This window comes from Carcharhinus amblyrhynchos, chromosome 27 (assembly GCF_965287045.1).
Source record: "Carcharhinus amblyrhynchos chromosome 27, sCarAmb.v2.hapA, whole genome shotgun sequence".
Lineage (NCBI taxonomy): Eukaryota > Metazoa > Chordata > Chondrichthyes > Carcharhiniformes > Carcharhinidae > Carcharhinus > Carcharhinus amblyrhynchos.
Genome location: NC_137350.1, coordinates 30,696,656 through 30,721,965, shown reverse-complemented (window position 1 = coordinate 30,721,965; position 25,310 = coordinate 30,696,656). Strand labels below are relative to the sequence as shown.

The 25,310-nt window shown below is 40.8% G+C and overlaps 1 protein-coding gene across 5 annotated transcripts in view; it reads right to left on the bottom strand.

Annotated features, from left to right (window-relative positions):
- raraa (retinoic acid receptor, alpha a) overlaps positions 1-25,310 on the bottom strand; it is a 575,761-nt gene that overhangs the window by 348,489 nt on the left and 201,962 nt on the right. Inside the window, exon 1 of one of the 5 annotated variants that reach the window (XM_080213769.1) lies at positions 6,156-6,186. The exons of the other annotated variants lie outside the window; for them this stretch is intronic. The gene's annotated coding sequence lies outside the window, so the exon portion shown is untranslated. Of the gene's footprint in view, positions 1-6,155; positions 6,187-25,310 lie in introns of those variants that run through there. 5 annotated transcript variants of the gene reach the window in all.

The window sequence follows — 25,310 nt, the reverse complement described above, 5'->3', positions numbered from 1 at the left end:
TCTATGCGTTAGAAGGGTGAGCGGGCAGGGGCAATGGCAATTGAGGAAAATTGCCCCTCTCCTTTTAAATTCACTCCTTAAAACTTGAGCATATAACCCAGGCTGACACGTCAGTACAGTACTGAGTGAATGCTGCACTGCAGGAGGTGCCAATTTTAAACAGCCTCTCTCAGATCAGCATAAAAAATTCCATGGCATTTTTTGAAGAACTGGCCAAGATTTATCCTTTAACCAACATAACACAATCAGATTATCTGGTCACGTATCACATGGTTGCTTGTGGGTTCATACCATGACTAAAGTATGTATATTTCTTGACATTGCAACAGCAATTACACTTCAAATAATTTGTTGCTAAGAGCTTTGGGACTTCCTAATGAAGTAAAAGGCTCCATATAAATAGTAGGTCTTTCTCTTCCTTTGGCTTCACTGGAAGTCCTCAAGTCCCGTGAACCAACACATTTTTATTTGTTTCAACTTGCACAGTTATTTAATCCTAATTTTTTTTTAAATTACAGGATGGTCAAGAAGTGCATTGCAAAATGGTTAATAAAAGTATGTACCATGGAAACACCAACACAACAATGGAATAACTCCCAAAGGCTACAACTTCTCATGCCCCATTTTGCGCAAGGACTCCCAGTTTCTCCAGCTCTGTTGTATCTGTTCCAATGATGCTATCTTCCACAAATGCGGTACTGATAAGTCTTCCTTCTTCCTCAGCCAAGAACTCTTCCCTACCACCACTGTAGTTGACACAGCTCTCAGCCGTTTCCATCTTCAGCACACCTGCCCTGACTCCTTCCCCACCCTCCCAGAATCATGATAGTGTTCCACTTGTCCTTACTTTCCACTTCAGTATCCAACATAGTCAAAGGATAGATTGGTATGGTGGCACAGTTGATAGCACTGCTGCCTCACAATGCCAGTGGCTCAGGTTCAATTCTAGTTTTGGGTCACTGTCTGTGCAGAGTTTGCACGTTTTCCCCATGTCTGCATGGTTTCCTCCAGGTGCTCTGGTTTCCTCCCCACAGACCAAGGTGTGCATGTTCGGTGGATTGGCTGTGCTAAATTCCCATTAGTATCCAAGATGCATTGGTTAGATTGATTAGCCATGGCAAATGTGTGGGATTACAGGGATCGGGTGAAGGAAAGGGCTTGGAAGAGGTAACCTGTCAGAGACAGTCAGTGCAGACTCAATGGGCCAAATGGCCTCCTTCTGCACCGTAGGGATTCTATGATTTATCTCTCGCTATTTCCACCAACACCAGCATGATGTCACCGCACATACATTTTTCTCTCACCTCTTGTTGGCATTCTGATGGGACTGTCCCCTCTGTAATACAATGGTTCACTACCCTATCGTCTCCAACACCTCATCTTCTTCCCAAGGCAGCTTTCCATGCAATTGGGGAAAGTGCAATACCTGTCTCTTTATCTCCTCCCTCCTCCCGGTTCAAGGCCTCAAAAGCAGTAACTTACTTGTACTTCTTTCAATTCAGTTTACTATATTCACATCTCCCAATGTGGTCTCCTGTAAGCAGACTTTGCAGAACTCATTTGCTCAGTCCACAAGCACGACTCTGACCTCCCTGTTGCTTGCCATTTCAATTCACCCTCTGCATTCATGCTCTAATTTCTGTCCTCAACCTGATACAATGTTCTCAATGTAAGCTGGAGCAACAGCATCTCATCTTCTGATTAGGCATTTTACAGACTTCTGGACTCAACATTGAGTACCACAACATCAGACCTGAACTCTGTCCCCCATTTTAAATTACTTTTCCGAAGTGTTGTTTTTCTGTTCTCATGTTTTTTGCCTCCTGACTTCTTTTTCTGCTAACATTATTATTCAGCTATTTTTCTTTCAGATTTTTAAGTTGCCATTAACACCGACTATAGACAAAGCTTTTGCCTTTATATTATCAGTAGCACTCCATTTGTCTTGAATCCTTGTCATTTAATCTTTCCTGCTCTCCAATTTTCAGTTTTTGCCCTACTTGCTGCTCACCCCTTCTCAAGCAGCACAAAATACAACACATTTCTACCCAGATGATGTATAGGTTAGGTTGATTGGACATGGCAAAATAGCTCTTGGTGCCAGGGGTATTAGCATGGTAAATACAAGGTCTTACGGGGAAAGGGCCTGGGTGGGATTGTTATCACTGCAGGCTCGATAGTGTAGAAGGGGGCAACTCTGCCTATCGAGTCTGCACCAATAACAATCTCATCCGAGCCCCATCCCCGTAACACCACATGCTTATCCTGTTAATCCCCCTGACACTAAGCTGTAATTTAGCATGGCCAATCAACCTAACTACACAGTAATGGGCCTCTCCCCAGCTCTGAAGACTTATATGGGACTTGAAATGTTAACTCTGTTTCTCTCTCCATATATGCAGGCAAACCTGCTGAGTTTTTCCTGTATTTTCTGCTTCTGTTCTAAATTAATTACACTGGATCTATTATGGTAACCACGGTGAATTTAACAATATAAGTTAACAATGATGTACTCAGGCCTGTTTCACATTAACTGAATGACAGAAATCCTGCTCCTCATTTTTATGTAACACAATAAGCCGTTTTGCATTGCTTAAATGCTGCAGACCACAAATTATCAGATTTAACAAAGATGATTGGAATTTCAGAGAAACTCAATCTTCATTTGGATTTCTAAGTGCTACACTTTGATAAAAGAGAACCTTCACTAAAGGTGGTTTGCAAGTATTACGCACTGGTTTGTCTGTCCTGTGAAAACCAGTAAGTAAAGCTGATGAGGGCAAAACTCAAGTCCCGTGCTCCAGCAGAGGGTCAAGATAGAACAGAGTGACATAGGGCTGCAACACTGTACTCCTGACTATCCAATGTACTAATTCCAGCAAGGAGCCAGTGAATTCCTACCAGAGTTTAAAGTACACATAAACTTGTGCAGTATGCTTATAAGGGAAATGATATCAATTTTTTTTTACTATTTCACAAAAAGGAAATAGGACATTTGTATTTATATAGTAAATTTGTATATATTTTACAAATATATGCAATATATTTCAAAAAATGTTATTCTCTCCTAAATCCATCTAAGAATTTTTTTTTTATTCATTTGTGGAATATGGATGTCACTGGCTGGCCAGCATTTATTGCCCATCCTTAGTTGCCCTTGTTCAAAGGCAGGTGAGAGTCAACCACATTGTTGTGGCTCTGGAGTCACATGTAGGCCAGACCAAGTAACGACAGCAGATTTGCTTTCCCCTGTCCTAAAAGATGTTAGTGAGCCAGATGGGTTTTCCAACAATCGACAATGGTTTCATGGTCATCAACAAATTCTTAATTCCAGATATTTTTTAATTGAATTTGAATTCCACCATCTGCCTTTGTGGGATTTGAACCCGAATCCTCAGAATGTTAGCTGAGTTTCTGGATTAATAGTGTTGCAATAATACCACTAGGCCAACTCCCCCCACATAAAGCAATGTTCACTTATATACGCACAATCAAGACTATTGGAATCAAAATTAGCAATCAGATTTCTGCTTTAAATCAATTTTTCTTGCAGCTCATTTCCAATCAGTTCTCCCTTGCTCATGTAATCATCAGGTTTCACTTAACTATTACTTCCCGATTTACCTTGCCTTTTCTAGTTTTATCTGTTCAACTCTGGTGTCCTGGATTATTGGTTTATAGACCCACGTGCAGGATCCTCAAAGCAGAAAATCTGCAAGGATAGTTTCAACTAGTTCTAACCTGAGCACACAAGACCTTAGGGCGCAATAACTGCAATTCAAGGCTGTTGGTTTCAGCAAGTATGCCTGTTGTCTTTGTGGCCATTTTATAACAATGCTACTTGAGCACACTGCCAAGTATGACACATCCTGATCCCTGATCGACAATCCCAAGCAGAAATAATTGGGGAAAGTGGGCACCACTCATAGAATGGAATAGTGAGCTCAAGTCCCACAAGTTATATTCAAGTCTAGGGATCACTGGATAGTAAGCAGAATCTAAATCTTATAAATAAAAATTAAGTTTATTTATTAGTCATAAGTAGGCTTACATTCACACTGCAATGAAGTTACAATGAAAATCCTCTAGTTGCCAGCGCCTGTTCAGGTACACAGAGAGAATTTAGCATGGCCAATGCACCAAACCTGCATATCTTTGGACTGTGGGAGGAAACCAGAGCAGAGACACGGAGAACGTGCAAACTCCACACAGACAGTGACCCAAGCTGGGAATCAAACCTGGGTCCCTAGCACTGTGAGGCAGCAGTGCAACCAATGTGCCGCCAAACACGAAATGTTGGAAATGATCGTCACATCAAGCAGCAACATTTAAGGTCGATGACCTTTCATCAGAACTGTAAACAGTTAGAGATGTACAAGTCTGATGTATGGAGGCAGAGAAAAGAGAACAAAAGGGGGATGAATAAACCAGTTGACTTGCACCAGCATTCTTTTTGTCATTTAATCTCTACTATCTTCCACCGTACCATAAGCATTTCCTTTCACTGCTTGACCTGCTCAGTCTATCCATCATTTCCCATGTTCATTTCAGATTTTCACTATCTGCTGCATTTTATGTTTGCAATAAAGCAAAATCTCTGCCCAATTTCCTCGTCCATAACAAAGCGATACTGAGATCCTACTTGGCTGGCTGATTTTAGTCAGCTGAGCATGGCACAGTGATCAATACCATACCATTGGTGGGGTCCTAACACGGTACCAAAACTGGAAGAGACTGCATTTACACCACACAAGGGATATTGGCTGGGAAGAAAGGGTACAGTGACTTGGTCAATTAGTGACATCACTGTTTTATTTTAAGCTTTGCATTATTCAGAATATACCAAACCAATGATTTTTCAGTCTCTAAGCTGGCACCATGCAACAAGATCTTATAATTTCAGTGTAGTTGAATAAAACAACTTCAAACTGGTCACAGCATTTCAATAATAATTTGGCAGCTTTATTTACCTTTGTTTTTGCACTCACTGAAAGAATGAAAAAAAAACATTGATTATCATAGAATGTACAGTGTAGAAGGAGGCCATTTGGCCCATCGAACTTGCACCGATAGCAATTCCACCCAGGTCCCATCCCTGTAACTTCACATATTTACCTTCCTAATCTTCCTGACACCAAACAGGAATTTATCACAGTCAATCAACCTAACCTGCACATCTTCAGAGTGTGGAAGGAAACCAAAGAACCCGGAGGAAACCCACGCAGACACGGGGAGAACATGCAATCTCTACACAGTCACCTGAGGTCAGAATTGAACCCCGAGTCCCTGGCGCTGTGAGACAGCAGTGCTAACCACTGTGTCACCCCTTAAAACATGCCAACACGTACAAATTCATTCAATGTCAAAGGTGGTGGGAAGTTGCTGGACATAAACAGCAGGTTGAAGACAGCAGCACAATTTTACAGTACTTACTACTCCTGTTACAAGCTGTCAAGTTGCAGGGTGAAGGTCTGCAGTACAATTTGGACCCTTTTGTTGTTAATGACCATGACTTTTATACGCTGATTGTATGAACCCATAAAGAGCAATGAGAGGGAATTTTGTTGCTCGAGACTTACACGTGGCACCGAGCCCCATAGATTTCTTTTGTATAACTGCAGTCAAGCTGCCGCCCAATAGCTTTTTCAGCTGTTGGGTTAGTCACTAAAACGGTCTCCAATGTCAATGTTTCCAAATGAGAAACTTTACAAAGAAAAACATATAAGGTTTCTTTATACTACATTGTTTCTTGCAAGGCAAACAGGTTACCTCTGGCATTGCCAACAAGTCTCTGGACTGGGACATTTCTCTGTCAATCATTTCTGAATTTTTAAGAGCAACAAGCTCCCAATGTGTTTACACTAATTTAAATCTAACATTACATGCAGACTGGAACAATTTAATAATTCAGCTCAGAAAAGCACCTTTGGACACTTACCCAATGTTCAGGAACATTATCTTAATGGCTTGGGATTGGGAAGATTGCAACAAAAATCTTTTAGGTCTCATATGCTCCTACTTCTGCAACTATTCCTACAGAATCTCAAAATTTTACTTCAGAAACTCCAGTTTTGTACAGTATCCAATGAGCTACGAGTCAGAGTTAAAATGGCACATTATGGGTAAAATTATACAAATAGAATGGAACAACTCACATTTCCATTGCACTTTCAACCAAAAAAATCCATCACGAGGCACTTCAAGAAGGCATATGGAAGAAATGAAGGCTTAAACAAAGATCATATTAAGAAAGATAGCCATCAGTTTGTTCAAAGTCATGGTCTTTAAGGAGAGAGAGAAGGAGAGGTTTCCACAGTCTATGGCCAATCAGCTGGAGGTACGGTTGTAAGGGAGGAACCAGCAAGAAATTCACAAGATGAGTCAGAGGAATATAGCATTGGGTGTGGAGCTGGGTGGGGGTAGGGGAAATTGTGCAAGGCTGGAGGAGATAACACAAGAGATATAAACAAAAACAGAAAACACTGGAGAAACTCAGCAAGTCTGACAGCATCTGTGAAGAGGGAATAGAGCTAATATTTCGAGTCTGGATGACCCTTCATCAGAGCTATCATCAGGACTAAAATTTGAGCTCTGAGAATCCATATAGATCAGCAAAGACAGGGGCAATGATTCAACTTGATGTGGGGAAGGATGTGGGTGAGCTGCAGTTTACAGACAGTGCAGGATGGCAGGCTTGTCATGTGAGCACTCAAACTGTCAAGTATGGAGGCAACTAGAGCTCAAGATGGGATTCAGCAACAGTGGTAGGGGCTGGCAATGTCACTAAAGTGGAAGCAGGTGAGGATATGGGGTTGGAAATGGATTTCTATGTAATATCAGATGCTGAGATTGTGATCAGTTTGTTTCAACACAAAGTTCTAGTTGGGATGAGGGATGAAATTGGTAGCAAGGGTATGAAGCTTGCAGCAGAGTCAAAGGCTACTACCAAGGTAACTGGGGAAAATGTTACTTATTCAAGTTTGGATGTCAGATAAGAACTTGGTGACACAAAAGCAGTGAAGAGACTGAAACAGGTAATGGAGAGGTAGAGTTACATGTTGTCAGCATATAATGGCTAACGAAATAGGACATATTATAAGATAGGGTGCCATTCCACTGTGTATGTTTTATACTTACATCAAAGACTGATTTTACCCCTATTGTTGCTGAAAATTAGTGGACTTAAAGAAGACAGGAATGGTCAGATTAATCATTCTCAACTACACAACACACTATTCTGATATTTATAATTAAGATCACTCAACTCTCAAACAAAACTGTATAATTTAATCTTTGGGATCATTCCTTTGGTCCCTGCTGTGGTCGTCTGCTGGCCAGAATTTGTACATTTGCAATCAACCCTCGTGTGGCACTTTGAAAAGGGTTAATTTTGCATCGGTTTTAGTTTTGCTAATTTCAATTTTGTTATTTCAGCACAACTAAAACCCATGTATACGTTTCATTTCCCCATTAATAAAACTAGTAGCATTATAATAATACTGTTGGTATGTTTTTCTGGTAATTCATGTGTCAAAACTACAAGGCACAAAATTGCCCTCAACTCCCTAATCATTTGGCACCTGTATTTTTTTCTATTATACTCCACATGCCTACTTGTGCCACCCTTTTTTCACCTTGGCTGGCAGCTACAGTAATATTTTTTCTCATATTTACACCAAATTGCTCAACTAAAAAGGGGAAGTGATCCACAGTGGTGGTGTAATGACATCCTGGGTATGACATCAAATCCTGTAAGTTCCCAGAACTTATTTGCGCAGCACTGAGCCAAACTATTATGATAATTTATGATTGAACAGATCAAGAGGAATAGCCAGTCCAAAGGTTCTCTATCGACGGCCTCAGGAAAAGACAGTCAATATGACAGCAAGGTTCAAGGTCAAGGTTATTATGGGATAAGCGTAACCCATTACATTTGTGAGGAACCATTCCTTCCTTTTCTGTGCAAGATGATTCTCATGACTACCTAAGAACTGGAACTTCGAAAGAGTCAAAATTTACAGTTATATAACATTTTGCCACTGCACAGAATGGATATATTGCAGTCTCTTTGTGTAGAAGCCTTTTTTTTTATTAATCTGTACAATAAGAAGTCTCACACACCAGGTTAAAGTCCAACAGGTTTATTTCAAAATATGAGCTTTCGGAGCACTACTCCTTCATCAGGTGAGTGGACCTGATGAAGGAGCAGCACTCCGAAAGCTTATGATTCCAAATGAACCTGTTGGACTTTAACCTGGAGTTGTGAGACTTCTTACTGTGCCCACCCCAATCCAACGCTGTCACCTCCACATCATATTTATTTGTAGAATGTGAATACTGCTAGTAAGGTATTGCCAATTCCTAAACATTCGAAAAGATGATGGTGAGCTTTCCTTCTTTAACTAACGCAGTCCCTGTATGGTGGGTGCACTTACACTGATATAGGGTGGGGGAGTTCCTGGATTCTGATCCAGCAACATTGAATGAGCAGTCAAGTGATTTAAAGGGGAACTTGCAGGCGGCATTGTCCTCTGCCTTTGGTCTTCTAGGCAGTTGAGACCAAGAGTTTTGAAGGTTTTGTCGTAGAGCCACAGCAAGTTGCTTGCTACTAGTGGAGGGGTGACATTTTAACCCACTGGTGAATAGGTGTCAGTGAAGTGGGCTGCATTGTTCTGGATGGTGTAAAGCTTCTTGAGTGTTTCTGGAACTGCAGTCATCCAGGAAAAAGTCCACAGTGTTCCATCACATTCCGTAAATGGTGGACAGAGTTGGGAAGTCATGCCTCTGATCTGCTGTTTTAGCCACAGTATTTATATGGCTGGTCCAGTTAAGTTTCCGGTCAATTGCGATCCCTCAGGATGTTGGTGATGGGAATGCAGCAATGGTTAAGCCATTGATTGGCAAATGATTCGACTCTCCTTTTGGAGGTGGTCACTGCCTGGCACCTATCAGCCCTAGCTTGAATGCTGTCCAGATTTTGTTGCATGTGGGTAAACACTAATTTGTTATCTGAGGAGTCAGGAATTATACTGAACACTAAAATAATTAGCCAACAACTCCTGTTTGAGAGAAGGTCATTGATGAAGCAGCTGAGGATGATTATGCCTGGGACAGTACCATGAGGAACCCCTGAAACAGCGTCATGGGGCTGAGATGATTGGCCTTCAATAACCATCTTTCTTTAGGCAAGGTATGACTCCAACAACGGAGAGTTTTCCCCGATTCCCACTGATGTCAATTTTGCCATGGCTCCTTAATGCTATGCTCAGTCAAATGCTGACTTGATGTGTAACTAAGGCTTAAAGGAATGGCTTCTGGTCCAAGTTTAAATGTCATTAAAAAACGCAACTACTTTACACAAGCAACTATTAAATGTGAGTTTCACTGTATTTAATCTACTGCACCCAAGGTACTGTGATACATAAAACCCATGATAATCGACGTGTGCGGTCGCTGAAGCTGTTGATTGTCACAAGTTGAATATGATCACAGTCAGAAGAATTTATCACTGGTCCTGACATAGTATTCCCACAGGTGCACCTTTGATCTTTTCCCCTCACAAATGCTGGTAGCAGCAGTGTCCTCTCCCTGCTTTTCTCAGTAAGATCAAGTGATTTGCTGGCACATTTTCTCTGTTTAAGGTCTGAATTTCTGGCAGAAGTTAAACAGTTCAGTCATGTGAAGAGTGCCAAACATCATAATCCTTGTGTTTATTGCTGGCCATTCCACCTTGAATTAATAGATAAACTGAAATTTATAGTCTTTTGTGTTTAACAAATAGGCCCAGACATGTGGCTTATTGCTTCAGTCTAAGGTATCATAACATAATAATTCACTACATTGATGTGAAACAACACACTTCCTTTTACCTAAGCTGTTTGTCTCCAGGTAGGACAGCATAATGATGATCTATGCAGCTAAAATCAGGAAAAATGTCAAGGCTTGCAGTCACATAACTTGGGGTTAGTATAGAGTGTATGCCCAATCTCAAAAGTCTCATTTATGTGACCCTTGGGTGGGTGTTCATTTCATCGCCCTCATGCGCTTTTATCACTTCTAGCCATTTTGTATCCCAATGCCCTCTCTTTACCAATGCTCCTTTCCCCATTTTTCTGCTACCAACATTCCTGAAATGGGTTTTGGCACTCCTATGAGGTCCCCCACTTTGTTGTTAAGGATGCAACACAATGTGGCTGACATTACAGAGACTCTTACAGCTACTCGAGTTGAGTCTATGCTGTAGAAAGTCAGAGCAATGTGGAAAGGTAAACATGGTTGCAGGTCATCTTGCAGTGATTGACATGCTGGTTAGGTGCACTGGCTATGCTAAATTCTCCCTCAGTGTGCCCGAACAGGCACCAGATGTGGCAACTAGGGGCTTTTCACAGTAACTTCATTGTAGTGTTAATGTAAGCCTACTTGTGACACTAATAAATAAACTTTAAACACTGTTTTACTATCTCACACTTGCACATTTCTTCAATAAAGGTTGTTATACATGCTTCCTGCTTCTTCTACGGAAGAAGACAATCGCTGGTGGGTTGCATCCTGCTTAAAGGAAGTTTGGCACCTTTGTTTATCGTGTACTGCTCATTCTCCATGATGATGGCATACATGGGTATTTCAGTAGGTAATACAATAATTGTTCATGAGAAACCCTCATTGTGGGATGGAGTTTGAAAATCTTCTAACCTGTTGGAAAGTCTGTGCAAAGAGCTCTTACCAGCTGGACAAAGTGCTAGTCAAATCAGTCAGACTCTTCATGTTCAAAATAATCCTCACTGTTGCCCAACTCAGCTGTCCTTGCAACAGCTGGGTCTTACAAACCTCAGTCTAAGTTACAACAGTGCACTGTAAATGTAAATAAAGACATTCGGGATTTAGCAAGCAAATTAGAAGAAAGTCAGAAAAAAAAAGGAGCCAGGAAAGGAATAGCAGGAAAATCAATGTAACTTCCCCTTCACAAATATTTACTTGCCCCAATAATGTACTAGGAAGGTGCTGAAAGTGGCAACGAAATTCACCTGCATTTCCTTTAACCCATTCCAACCCGAAAATGTTTTTATTTCTAATGAACAGCAGGAGCGAGCTGTTTAATTTACAGATACTGTACACAGAAGAGCTTTGCAGCTTTTGATTGACAAAAGGAATGAAGATGTTGTCAATGCCACCATTCACTCAGCTGCCGCGAAAAATTGCACACAATAAAATCCATTCGGCTCCGGGCTCACATTTCTGTTACATGAGAAAGTTTTCTGTTCTGCTGTCAGAACCTATCACAGTCGGTTTTGTGTTACACAAAAGATTATCATCAAGAAGCTTGTGATGTGAGAATGAGAAATGAAAAAGGAGCACATTGTTTATTAATTTGAAAATGTGAGGCCGATGCTGATATAGTTACTTTTCTCATTTTCTCCTTCACCTTTAACACACATTTTATCCATTATTGTCACACAAGGAAGGGGGTATGCGTGACAACAATTATAAATCATCTAAGATTTTAAACAGGTAACTGAATATTGCAAATAGTTTGTGTGTAAACTTCAAATGGTTCAAAAATTCTTTACTCCATTTTGAAGTTTTTTTTCCTTTCAATTCTTACAAGGAGTGACATGGAGCCTACCAATAGTTCTCTTTCATGCCAGCCATCATAAAGTTTATAACATTAATCTCAGGTGGCATTTTTATATTTATTTTTGTCTCCTTCCAAGTTGGGAATTGCATACTCTTACCTGAGAATGGCACAGAGTATGTTTTGGCACTTTGCCCTTTTTGAAGATTCTTCATCCAAGTGTGTGAACAGTTTATTGCCAGGCAATTTGGACAGTGATATCAATACTAGTTTAGGCCCAACATTTACAGCAATGCACTTCCAACAAGGACTTCAGGACAGTGCCTGGAGTTGTAACTCTGGGGTTTCTCTCTCGCCGAATCCATGGTTAGAAAGGCTAACCGTGCTTCCCTTTGGTCAACTCAGCACAAATCAAATCTTGGACTGGCAACAGGACCCCATTCATGTACACTCCAATATCGAGAGGAAAAAGGTGACAAGTGCCTCTGTTGCAACATTTAACATGGGCTATTTACATTTGACATCAGCCACATACCATTTAATAACCAACATGTCCACATCATATACAAATTGTTGAGACTTCAAAGGAAAATCTTTGTAATGCATGTACGTTGTCCTGCCTAAACATCACTACCAGATTCTGGTAAATGTGGCCCATCTGAAGCTTTTTTCATGCTTCAAGCATCTAGGTTCCCTGTAATATATCTGCTTGTCGACTAACATCAACCTGGCCAAAAATGTTCTTGCTGCCATCTCCCATTCAGTGAAATAAGGAGCTTTAAATCCCCTTCACAGCTAGCAAAAGCACAAGGATGGAACCACTGAAGGTATTCCAACCACAACACAATAAATAATGCAATGCCAAGCTTTACTCTGCAGTTAGACCATTGAGCATTTGAGACCAGGGGCAAGCAGCATAAGCCAAAAATGCACATTGTCTATGCAAACCATGGATTGTTGGGACAGAGAGAGGAAGGGAAGAAATATTGGTTCAGGACAATCTCAATCTGATCACTGTGCAGAGACAGATGGCCAACCATCCAATAAAGGATAAGAAGAAAATGAGGTAATTATTGTGGGTCTCTTTTGCCTTTTCTATCAGGGAAGGCAAATTATCAATGCAAGATGCCTGAAAGCGTAAGTGTATGGTACAAAGAAATTTCACAAAGGGAAAAAAAATCAAATTAAAATAGAACAAAATAAATTAGTTTAGCTCCTGAACAGGATTTGGAACTGGTTTATGTTCATCAAATCTGGCACTCCAAACAGATTTCAATCAAGTGTTGGCATTTTTAGACCCAGCAAAACAATCTTCTAAAAGGTAGCTTAAACTGGTTCCACAGTTGAGAAGGGGCTGGAAACAGCATATGCATGTCAGTTGTTGTGTGATGTATCACATATTGTTAGATCTAAGAGCAAGTGTAACTTAATCCTGCTTTTCAACATCCTTTCAGATCCAGCATTTTTTTTTATTCGTTGACAGGATATGGGTGGGATGATCTGCAAAGGACGCAACCGAGTGAAAAACTCTCACTGTCAGTAACAACAGCACTGACATTTTGTTAAAAAATAGACTTCAACTTAATATGTTACCAATTTCTAAAAACAAAGTATTCACATTCTTTTTTGTGCGACCGCCTTTGGTTCTTCTGTTCAATGAGCCAATAAAAGATGACGTGGAGATGCCGGTGTTGGACTGGGGTAAACACAGTAAGAAGTCTCACAACACCAGGTTAAAGTCCAACAGGTTTATTTGATAGTAAACGCCCCAAGCTTTCGGAACGCTGTTCCTTTGTCAGGTGAGTGGAGAGTTCTGATCAGAAACAGGACATATAAAGGTACACATAGTTTACAGAATACTGATTTACAGAATACTAACCTGTTTCTGATCAGGACTCTCCACTCACCTGACGAAGGAACAGCATTCTGAAAGCTTGTGGCATTTACTATCAAATAAACCTGTTGGACTTTAACCCAATGAAAGATGGGCAGCATGCATCCTTCAATAAGAAGCCAACATTACTCTGTGAATGGGTACAAGATACCAGTGACATAGGAAGTGCCTTGCCTTTGCGCAGCGCCTTCCTTAACATCACAGCTAAAATTAAGTCTTTGCGCAGAAGAGACGTGGACCAGCCTTGGTCAGGCAGTGGCATTTGGTGCCACTTGGTCAATGTTACTACTTTTATCACCCCAAAAGAGAGAGTGGTCTTTGATTTAATTGATTTATTATTGTCACATGTATTGGGATACAGTTTCTTGAGGGGTATACAGACAAAACATACCGTTCCACAGAGTATATGGGGAGCAGAAAAGGAGAGGGTGAAGAACATAATACTACAGTCATAGCTAGGGTGTAGCGAAATATCAGCTTAATATATGCTAGGTCCATTCAAAAGTCTGATGGCAGCACGAAGAAGCTGTTCTTGAGTTTTGGAAATTAGAAGGCCTGAAACAAAAAGGATTTTACTGAACTGTATCTGTTTCATAGTTTGCTTGTTGATTGAACTACAGGAAGTTATGAAGTTTGACTGATTGTGCATAAAAATGAACCATAAAGCAAGTTTCAATATCGGTTAATGCTGCCCTTGAGACATTTTGTAGAAACATTTATACAAGATAATGCTGATAAATGGGCCTCACAGTGAGAATAATACTTCTGCTATTAACCTAAATACAGTGTCTACTGTAACACAAGTATGAAGTTTATACAGAAGAATGTCACTCACATTCTGTTCTTATGCTGATTTAGGATGGATTATGGGGAAACAGGTGTCCATGGGCTAGGCATTTACGCTTACTATATCTGGCACTCAGAGCCAGCCAGTGAAGTCAAAGACAAAACACTAAGTTTGAGTTGTCTGGTACCAGAATAAGTGATCCAAAGTTTTATCCTGTCCAAGATCTCTGATACCAGCAAAGCAAAGGGACAAGCAACCAGGGTAGTTGCCCCAGGCCATACTCTGGGGTACGGAAAGGCACTAGGCCAACTTAGCTCATGGCTCCAGCTGAGTGGAAAACTATGCCCACACGTTATCCTCTGCCCAAGGCCCCCACTGACACTGTTGCCAGCATCAAAATACTCAGCAGCAACCCCAAAGTAGATTTCCTGAATTTGCTAAGGTTGGTTACTGGAAAGACCCAAGAAACACTGAAACTCTACAGTTTTCCTAATCACACTATTGACAATGACAGCATGGAACTGAACAATACAAATGAAGGTGATCCCAAATAGATTACAATTGCAAAGTATAATTGGTTTTAGCATCTCTGGACTATGGAAGGAAACCAGAAAGTATTCCCACTGCTGGTTACCATTCACTGAATCCTTCTGGGAAGTTTCAATATATGGAGATGTCAGACATGGACAGGATTGGGCCATGCAGTAATGTCCAAAGCTCACCATTTAAGTTCACACACATAGAAGGGGTCTTAGGTGAGATAATAGAGGTCATTTGTCACTCATGAAGTAGGATTTATTTTTTATTTGTTTACAGAATGTGGGTGTCTTCGCGAGGCCAGCATTTACTGCCCACCCAATTGCCTCAACATGGTGGTGGTGAGCTGCTTTCTTGAACCACTTCAATCCCTGTGATGTAGATACACCCACGATGCTGTTAGGGAGGGGGTTCCTTGATTTTGACTCAGTGACAGTGAAGGAACAGCAATATATTTCCAAATTAGGGTGGTGAGTGACTTGGAGGGGAACTTTCAGGTGGTGGCGTATACCCACGTGTTTGCTGATCTTGTCCTTCTAGATGGTAGCAGGTTGGAAGGTACTGCCCAAGAAACCTCGGAAGTTCCTGCAGTGTATCTTGCAGATGATACGCAAAGCTGCCAATGTGCACAATGGTGAAGGGAATGAATGCTTGTGAAAGGAGCGCCAGTCAAAAGTGTTGCTCTGTCCTGGATGGTGTTGAGCTTCTTGAATGTAGTTGGAGCTGCACCCATTCAGGCAAGTGGAGAGTATTCCATCACACTCCTGACTTGTAGATGTTGGACGAACTTTAAGGAGTCATGAGGTGAGTTGTTTGCCATTTATGAATCAATGCTTTTATGAGGTGAAAGCAGTGAAAATTATTCATGTAAAAGTCTGTCTGAAATCAATAATCGATTCAACAACAAACTTAAGATTCACATAGTAGATGAATTGCCTCATCAATTACAATATTCTGATGTTCAAAATCTTAAACTTTCCATCTTGAGTCTGAAAAAAACCAAAACTGATCTCTATCAAATAAGTCAACTAGAGCTCAACAGTGTATGACATGACTGGAATCCACTGAAAACATGGAAAGCAACATCAACTTACTATTTAAAAACGATGGTACTAAACTATTTGCCCTTTTTATAAGGGACCTACTATTGGTTAAAACCTTGAAAGTTGGTCATTTGTACTTTAGATTGTGGGAATTTCCCATCGTGGCTATGTCAGTGGAACAGGAAAGAGTTCACTTTTTAAAAAAGTGATCATTTCCATTTAGACTGACATCAGTGATCCGATAACAGATTGTGGTGAAGAAGCAAGTTTCAGTACACCTACACGTCTAATTCCAAATGCGAGCAACATTTCACATTTTCACGAGAAAACAATAAGGCATCTACCCCAAAATGACAATTTATTTCCTGTCAAAGTGAATCTTATTCTCCACTGTAGCAGATATTGTGATCAAAGTACATTTTTAATATGAGCTAAAAAAAAGTCTGGTAAGTTGCTGGTGGACGCTTTGATACTGAATTGATGCTTTTATATTAACAAGCTGTCACGTGACTGAAAGTTTCTTTTTGGCCTTCTGATTGCCTTTGAAGGGGTGCAGATCTTTGAGCTTGGCGCAATATCATGTTGCTTTAATGTGAGGATTTCAAACTGCACAGATACTAGAAACAAGCACATGTGACTATGCTATGTGTAGCATGTAAATTTAGCTTTCTTGCATGTATAATGGGAAAAAAATGATTTCCATGCAAATGCATGCATGTATGAAATAAAACATGCAATACACAGCTTGAACCCCGGTGAAATGAGACTAACACTGAGGTGGGTGATACTTCAATAGGGAGAGAATAAAATATTCAGCCACCTCCAATCCCATGTCCAAAAGTGTCTCTTTCTACTTGGGTATACCAATTAACTAAGTCGATGTAACAACAAAATTTAAAACAACTTCAACAAAAATTTACCAAATTAAGTTAAAATTATATTCCTGGGACTGATGATGCACTCCATCTCTTGCAGAAACATACTGATTATGGGCAGTAAGAGAACACATACGTTCAGTCCGTGTCATCTGTATGCTCAATACCTATCGTGAAGTTCAAACACACAAACTTCTGAGTCACAGGGAAGAGGGCTATCCACTGAGCTAAATTGTGGCACAGTGGTTGGCAATGCTGCCTCACAGCACCAGGGACCCGGGTTCAGTTCTGGCCTCTGGTCAGTGTCTGTGTGGAGTCTGTACAGGTTTTCTCCAGGTGCTCCAGTTTCCTTCCACAGTCCAAAGATGTGTGGGTTAGGTTGACTGGCTATGCTAAATTGACCCTAGTGTCAGGGAGATTAGCACGGTAAATATGTCAGGTTATGGGAATAGGGTGTGGGTGGGATTGTGGTTAGTGCAGACTCGATGGCCGAATGGCCTCCTCCTGGACTGCAGGGATTGTATATATGGTTGTAAAATGTAGTGTCTCAGTATGTGCACAAGTAGTTAGCCAATAACAGCCCACACCACCCCACATCCTGTATACATGACCTTAATTTACACAAATAACAACTGACTGGCATCCACTGAGTCCCATTGAAGTTCTGATTTCCAAAATCCAAATGATGATGTAATGAGTGAATCTGGATATAATAGCCAGACTGGTGACTGTCACTATCCATTCCCCTGCCATTCTAATAGGAATTGCTTGTGAGAGATGGAGGAGGACACATATGCCCACAGAGGAATATGTCAAAGGTCCTTCTTCCAGGAAAGGGGATTAATAAAACAAAACTGGATGGAACACAGGAACAAGAAATGGCCGTTCACACACCTCAAGTACATTCCACCATTCAAATAGTTTATGGCTGATCTGTACCTAACTCCATTCATTTGCCTCGGATCCATATTTCTTAACACCCTCACCTAATAAAAATCTTTCCATCTCCATCTTCAAAAATTTCAATTGGCCCAGCATATGCAGCCATTTGAGAGATAGAGATGGGAATAATATTATGTTCTGCTTACCTACAGTTAACAATAGTCATGCGAACCTTAACTTCAGTTTCGTAATAAAGCTGTTGATAGAAGATCAACTTATATTCCTCAATAAACTTTTCTCTTGTTCCTTTCTTGAATGGAAAAAGGAATTGGGCAAGGCGTGAAACAGGTGGCCAATCTGCTATCACCCATTTCACTCACATGGTCAGAGCAAAAGTTCCTGTGGTCATCTCTCCACCCTTTCTTATTTTGATTTCTCTCTTCCATGGGGTGGCATGGTGGCACAATGGTTAGCACTGCTGCCTCACAGCACCAAGGACCCGGGTTCAATTCCTAGTTAAGTCACTGTCTGTGTGGAATCTGCATGTCCTCTCCATGTCTGTGTGGGTTTCCTCTGGCTTTTCTCCCACAAGTCTGAAAGACTTGCTGGTTAGGTGCAGTGGCCACACAGGCACGGGAGTGTGGAGACCAGGGGATTTTCACAGTAACTTCTTTGCAGTATTAATGAAAGCCTACTTCTGACACTAATAAATAAATTTTAAAACAACACTCTTTTTGGATGCCCTCAGGGTTTTCCTAAGTATAAACTGACTAGCCACTAGGTTCCCCCTAATCATGATTCATAAGAGTGGACACATCTGTGAGAGGTGTGGCGCAACTGGTCTTTTTATTTCCCTTTTCTCTATGATGAAGGGCCTCTAGCTGCTGCCTCTCTAAGACGTCCAACTGAAATCCTGGACTTACCATCTGTCAGAGAATTATTAAGGCATGATTTGCATCCAATTATGCATTCAGAAGTTACATTAACACCATAAAGCTGAGTTTGTTGGTACTAAGCCCTATTAGCGTGAAAATATTACAAATAGCTACATCCTTCCCTTGCAAATTCAAATTCCAGTTGCGTTAGAAAGGTTTGTCTTCAAGCTCGCTATAGATCTTGAATATATAATCTATACTGACACTTCAATACACTAAGGGAACGCTGTATTATTAGTGATGCTCTCTTTACGATGACAGATTAAATCAAGCTTTGTCTGCACCTCCTTCTCCTCCCACTCTTGCCATTTTAATTGCAGCACCATTGGTTGCTGTAGCTTCAGCTGCCCTAGCCCTGAAATTCCCTCCCTGAAACTTTCCTACCTCCTACCTCTTGCCTTCTTTAAAATGGTCCTTAAAGCTAATCTCTCTGGCCAAATTGCCTTAGTGTCATCTCATATGACTGGACATCAAATTTTGACTGATTACTGCTCCTGCAAAGTATCTCAAGTCATTTTACCGCCATATAAGTGAAAGTTGTTGCTGGTTTCAAATGACTTTATAAATATGAATGGCACTATTTTGTAGAAAAAGAAGCAATTTCTTCTGGTGTTCTGGCCATCTACCATTTACCTTGTGCCTTGCTGGCAATTTGCACACAAGGTTCCACGTTCGTGTTTGTGTACAAAACTATGACTAGTTTTTAAGAGAAATTGATTGGCTTTGAAGCAGTTTGGAAGCATCAAGAAAGTGACAGGTGCTGTATAAATGCAAGTTCTTTTTTTCATTATTATTCTACACTATGTGTAAGGAAGAAATCAGTGAAGGTGCGCACTGACTGTTTTCTGCTATTTAGTCTATGCAGTCAGTTGATTTTGCATGTCAGATTCAAAAGGACAATCGGCATAAATTTCTTCCAAGAATGATCTGAAAACTACATGAACTATGAAATAAAAAATAAGATCCGCAAAGTCCCATGGTCCAATCAAAGAAATGCTGTAGCACAGGCAAACATAACAGCGAGAGAGCTGTTACAATCTCCAGAGAGATTGATTACTGTTAAAAAGGTATTTGAATTTCAGTAACTGACTGAAAGGATCACATGACAAGATTTTAGACTTCTACTACAACAAACAAAATAAAAGCAACATTGTCCAACCGCTATTTTTGTAGGCACCTTATTCTCTAACAGGAGAAAAGTTTCCCCAATAAACTTTTAAAACAATCAAAAGTCTTCCACTATTATTATAAGAACATAAGAACTAGGAGCAGGAGTAGGCCATTTGGCCCTCAAGCCTGCTCTGCCATTCAATAAGATCATGGCTGATCTTTTCATGGACTCAGCTCCACTTACCCACCCGCTCACCATAACCCTTAATTCCTTTACTGTTCAAAAATTTATCTATCCTTGCCTTAAACGTGGGCAACGCAGTAGCCCAGTGGTTAGCACTAATGCATCACAGGTCCAGCGTCCTGGGTTCGACTTCCAGCTCGGGTCACTGTCTGAGTGAAGTTTGCACACTCTCCTCGTGTCTGCGTGGATTTCCTCCGGGTACTCCGGTTTACTCCCAGAGTCCAAAGATGTGCAGGTTAGGTTGATTGGCCATGCTAAGAAATTGCCCATTAGTGTCCAGGGATGTATAGGTTAGAGGGATTAGTGGGTATAATATGTAGGGATATGGGGGTAGGGCCTGGGTGGGATTGTGTTCGGTGCAGACTCGATGGGCCGAAGGGCCTCTTTATGCACTGTAGGGTTCTATGGTTCATAAACACATTCAATGAGGTAGCCTCAACTGCTTCACTGGGCAGGTAATTCCACAGATTCACAACCCTTTGTGTGGAGATGTTCCTCCTCAACTCAGTCTAAATCTGCTCTCCCTTATTTCGAGGCCATACCCCTAGTTCTAGTTTCACCTGCCAGTGGAAACAACTTCCCTGCTTCTATTTTATTTATTCCCTTCATAATTTTATATGTTTCTATAAGATCTGTCCTCATTCTTCTGAATTCTGATGAACATAACCCCCAGTCTCCTCAGTCTCTCCTCTTAAGCCAACCCTCTCAACTCCAGAATGAATCTAGTGAATCTCCTTTGCATCCCCTCCAGTGCCAGTAGATCCTTTCCTGTATTATACCTTATACTGTCCCTTAAGTGGCGGTCCAAAGTGGAACTAGTCCAAAACGGAACTAGTCCAAACCTCTTCTTCACTCCCAAGACTTTTTTCCTTTCCTAGCGGGTAAGTTCTAAAGCCAGAACTGACTTCCACTATGAGGATTACACTGGAGGTCCCCTCTCTCCAGACCAAGTTAGGCAAATCTTCCAGTTCCCTTTAAGTCCCCACAAACTTAGTCTCTTCAAACTGAGCACAAGCTCTCTGCGTGGTGAATGACAAGGTTAGCAATTTCTCTGCTCCAGAGCAGGTCTAGCTGCCCCTCTGCCCGTTTACACACAGACATAAACACACACAGACAAACACAATGACTGGCCTGAGTTTCAAAGACATCTTAGAAAACTGGAACCTGATAATGACTACTGACTTCTCTACTCACAGTCCATTACAATGCAACATGAATCACAGGGGCCTTGTATCAGACAGAAACGTTAATTAGCTATCCTCTAGATCCCCAGTTCCATTCTATTCTGGAATCTCATACAAAGTTCAAAGTGTAACTGAATACAAAATCTAACATTCCTAACACTTCCCTGTGAGATCTGAAGTGGAGATGCCGGCTTTGGACTGGGATGACACAGAAAGAAGTCTCATAACACCGGGTTAAAGTCCAACAGGTTTATTTTGAATCATGGGCTTTCGGAGTGCTGTTCCTTCCTTTTACCTGAGAAAGGAGCAGCACTCCAAAAACTCATGATTCCAAATAAACCTGTTGGATTTTGACGTAGTGTTGTGAGACTTCTTAGACCTGAAGACTAACAGTTTACACACAATCAACATCACTGCTCTTACCATGGTCAACCTACAGCACCTTCTTCCAGGTCAAGCAACCTAGGGCCCCCTTTAACAATCACAGGCAGTCCCAAACATAACAATTTTATACTTTCTGTATTTGTAACAGAGTTAAAAATTAACACAAAAGACTTCATCACGCCATTCAGATGGTTCCACTGGTTAAAACAGTGAGAATCATACATATGAGCAGCATGGTAGCACAGTGGTTAGCACTGCTGCTTTACAGCACCAGGGACCTGGGTTCAATTCCCAGCTTGGGTCACTTGGCTGAGTAGAGTTTGCATGTTCTCCCCATGTCTGTGTGGGTTTCCTCCGGTGCTCCGGGTTCTTCCCACATTCTGAAAGATGTGCTGGTTAGGTGCATTGACCTGAACAGGTGCCAGAGTGTGGCAACTAGGGAAATTTCACAGTAACTTCATTGCAGTGTTAATGTAAGCCTTACATGTGATTAATAAATAAACTTTAACTTTATTGGGACTCTCTCATGTGATTTTCTGGTATCTGCCTAGCTAAAGAATCTCAATCAGGGTGATGGGCGGGACAGTACAATTGATCCCAGTAGCCAGGGCGAATTCGGGGAATGAAATAATATCAACCAATGTTTTTGCTCCTGATCGCTATCCATTAACCCTTTCTGGAGAGTGCCCACTTGTGGACCGCCTTCTGTAGGCTCATACATAAAGAATGGTCATTCAAGCAACTTAGAGGATGTCCACTGATGCCCATGAAACAATGAGTTAGTATCTTCAAGAAATCATAATAAAGAGCGAGCAGAATTGAAAATGAAAAAAAACTGGGTTAACTTGAGGCATCCTTCTTGTTTGAAAGGTGAAACAATACACATATAACACCAAGCAGTAAAATCGGAACATATTTTACTCAAAAAGTAATAATACATCCATGAAATAAAATTGCACGCAGACCCTAGATTCAATCACTCAGAGCAATTGAAAGATAGTACTGGTGCATCCATCATAAGTTCAGTTATTAAGCTGAGAGATGTTTTTTTAAATAATTAAATCAGACAAGCCAGTTATTCATTTGAATTTATGCACAATTTTCCAGCTACAGAAATCTCTTCATAAAATGACCTGAAGACTACATGAAGTATGAAATAAAAAATAAAATCTGCATTCAAAAAAAATGGAATAAATATTTCAGATCCTCTATACCGACAGCAGCATTTTAAGTTAAAAGGAAAATATGACTCACAACTATTTAAATCATTCAAATAAATCACTCATTGGAAAATGCACCACTGCCCAATATTCCCCCCATAGCGACCCGCCTACCCACTGCAATGATCCCCGGGGCCCCAATCTAAATGAGATGAGCCATCTCACTGAGCAAGGCTGGTTAAACATTTTCAAAATGAAAATAAATCATTGCTGCTGTCAATGCTGGCATTCAGTCTCAAAAGAAAGCCTTTGACTAATTCAAAACTAGCGAGATTGACTTGCTGCAGCCCAGGGTCACGGTAGAAGTCTTTGCAGAGACTAAATTTTGTCCCTTGGACTAGTACTAATGAATATTTTTGTACTCATAGGAGTGCTCATCCAGATGTTCAATCACAACTTAAAATAATTTGAAGAAAAATTTGTATTTTTGTGGCAACGTTGCCATAATTTTAAACATCAGCATACGAGAATGCTATCAATAAGTGTATTTTTATTTATGCTTTATCAGTACAAGAGCCAGAGGCGGCACTCCATACAAATTACTCCTATTGTAGAAGACATTAGAAGAGTATTTGAAGGTATACCAGATTTTAAAGTATTATTTGCATAAAACAATTCAAAACGCGACAGAATATAGGTTTATGTCTGTGATTCACAGGAACAGGAATAGGCCATTTAGCCTCTGGAGCCTGTTCCACCAATCAGACCATGGTTGATTTGCCCACCAGCTTCATTAATCTGCCTTTGATGGTATCCTTACGTAACAAAATCCATCGATCTCCCTCTTGACAATCTGAATTGATCCATCATCTGCAGCCTTTTGTGGGACCATGTTCCAGATTTCTACTGCCCTTTGTGTGGAAAAAGTGCTTTGATTTCATTCCTAAAATGGCCTCATTCTAATTTTAAAACTATGCCATCTAATGCTCAGTTACCCTATCAGATGAATCAGTTTCTCTTTATCGATCCCATCAAAGCTCCTTCAGCATTTTGGTCATCTTGGTCAGATTATTCCCTCACCCTTTTACATTCAAGGGAAGACAGGCCAGATTGAAGCAACTTGCCTTCATAATTTATCCCTTCACACTCTGATAAGATTCTTGCAAATTGTTTTATACCCTCACCCAAGCCAAATACATACTTTCTGAGATTTGGTGCCCAAAACTGAATGCAGTACACCACTTGGGGTCTGACAAGGCTCGAAACATAACACTCACACATCTAAATTTCATCCCCCTTAGGATAACATCCTAATTATCAATAAGCATTTTTGATTTACTATTTGTACCTCCACACTAGCTTTTAGTGATTTATGTACAAGAGAAGAATGTACATTCTTTTGATGCTCTACATTTTCTAGCTTCTTAATGTTGAGAAAATATTCAGATCTGCCTTCCCCAAAATCAAATGGGCCACACTGAACTACGTCAGTTTTGCCTATTTGCTTAGATTGTATATATCCCTCTGCAACTTCATGCTACCATCCACACCACCTACTGTGTCCCCTAACTTAAGGTCACCTGTATGTTTGGATATTTTTCATCTGAGTTGTTAAACTGTACGGTGAAAATCTGACAAAGCAGTACAGATCCATGAGGAATAACACTGGTCACATCCAACCATTCATTCACATCCCTACTTGGTCTCCTATGTCACAACCAATTATCAGCTAAAATTTTAAGCTTAACTTTAATTCCATGTGATCTGATTTTTGCTAAAAATGTTATATTTGCTGGCAATCCAAATAGACATCAATAGACGCTTCCCTACCTACCATGCTAGTGACCTTCTCAAAACATTCAACTACATTAGTCAGACATCCGACCTATTCTCCACAAATTCATGCCGACTTTTTTGATCTGCTGATACTTGTCCAAATGTTCAGTCACGCAGTCCCTGTTGATAGATACAAAGAACAGTACTGCACAGGAACAGGCTTTTCTGCCCACTGAGTCTGTGCCAACGACAGATGCCGCTAGAATCTAACAGTTTCTTGCCTCTGCGTGGTACATATCCCTCTATTCCCTGCCTATTCATGTATTTATCCAAATACCTCTTGAACATTATTATAGAATCTGCTTCTACCACCTCCTCCGGCAGCACATTTCAGGCATTCATCACCCTCTGTGTGAAAATCTTGCTCCTTACATCCATATCCACCAAACGAGGCAACGTCCTGGTAAATCTCTTCTGCACCTTTTCCAATGCATCAACATCTTTCTGGTAGTGTGCCGATCAGGATAGCACACAATACTCCAAATACAGTCTAACCAAAATTTTATACAGCTGCAGCATGATTTTCCAATTCCTATACTCAACGCTCCGACTGATAAAGGCCAGCATGCCTCAAGCCGTCTTGACCATCCTGTCCACCTGAGTTGGAGCTGTGGATCTGCATGCCTAGATCCCTCTGCATGCTAATATTTCTAAGGGCGCTACCATTCACTGTGTACTTTCCTTCTGCCGTGGACCTTTCAAATCATATCACTTCACATTTGTCTGGATTAAATTCCATCTGCCACCTTTCGGCCCAGTCTCCAGCTGACTTATATCCTGCTGCATCCTCTGACAATTCTCCTTACTATCTGCTACTCCCCCAATCTTTGTATCATCTGTAAATTTACTAATCAGACTACCTAAATT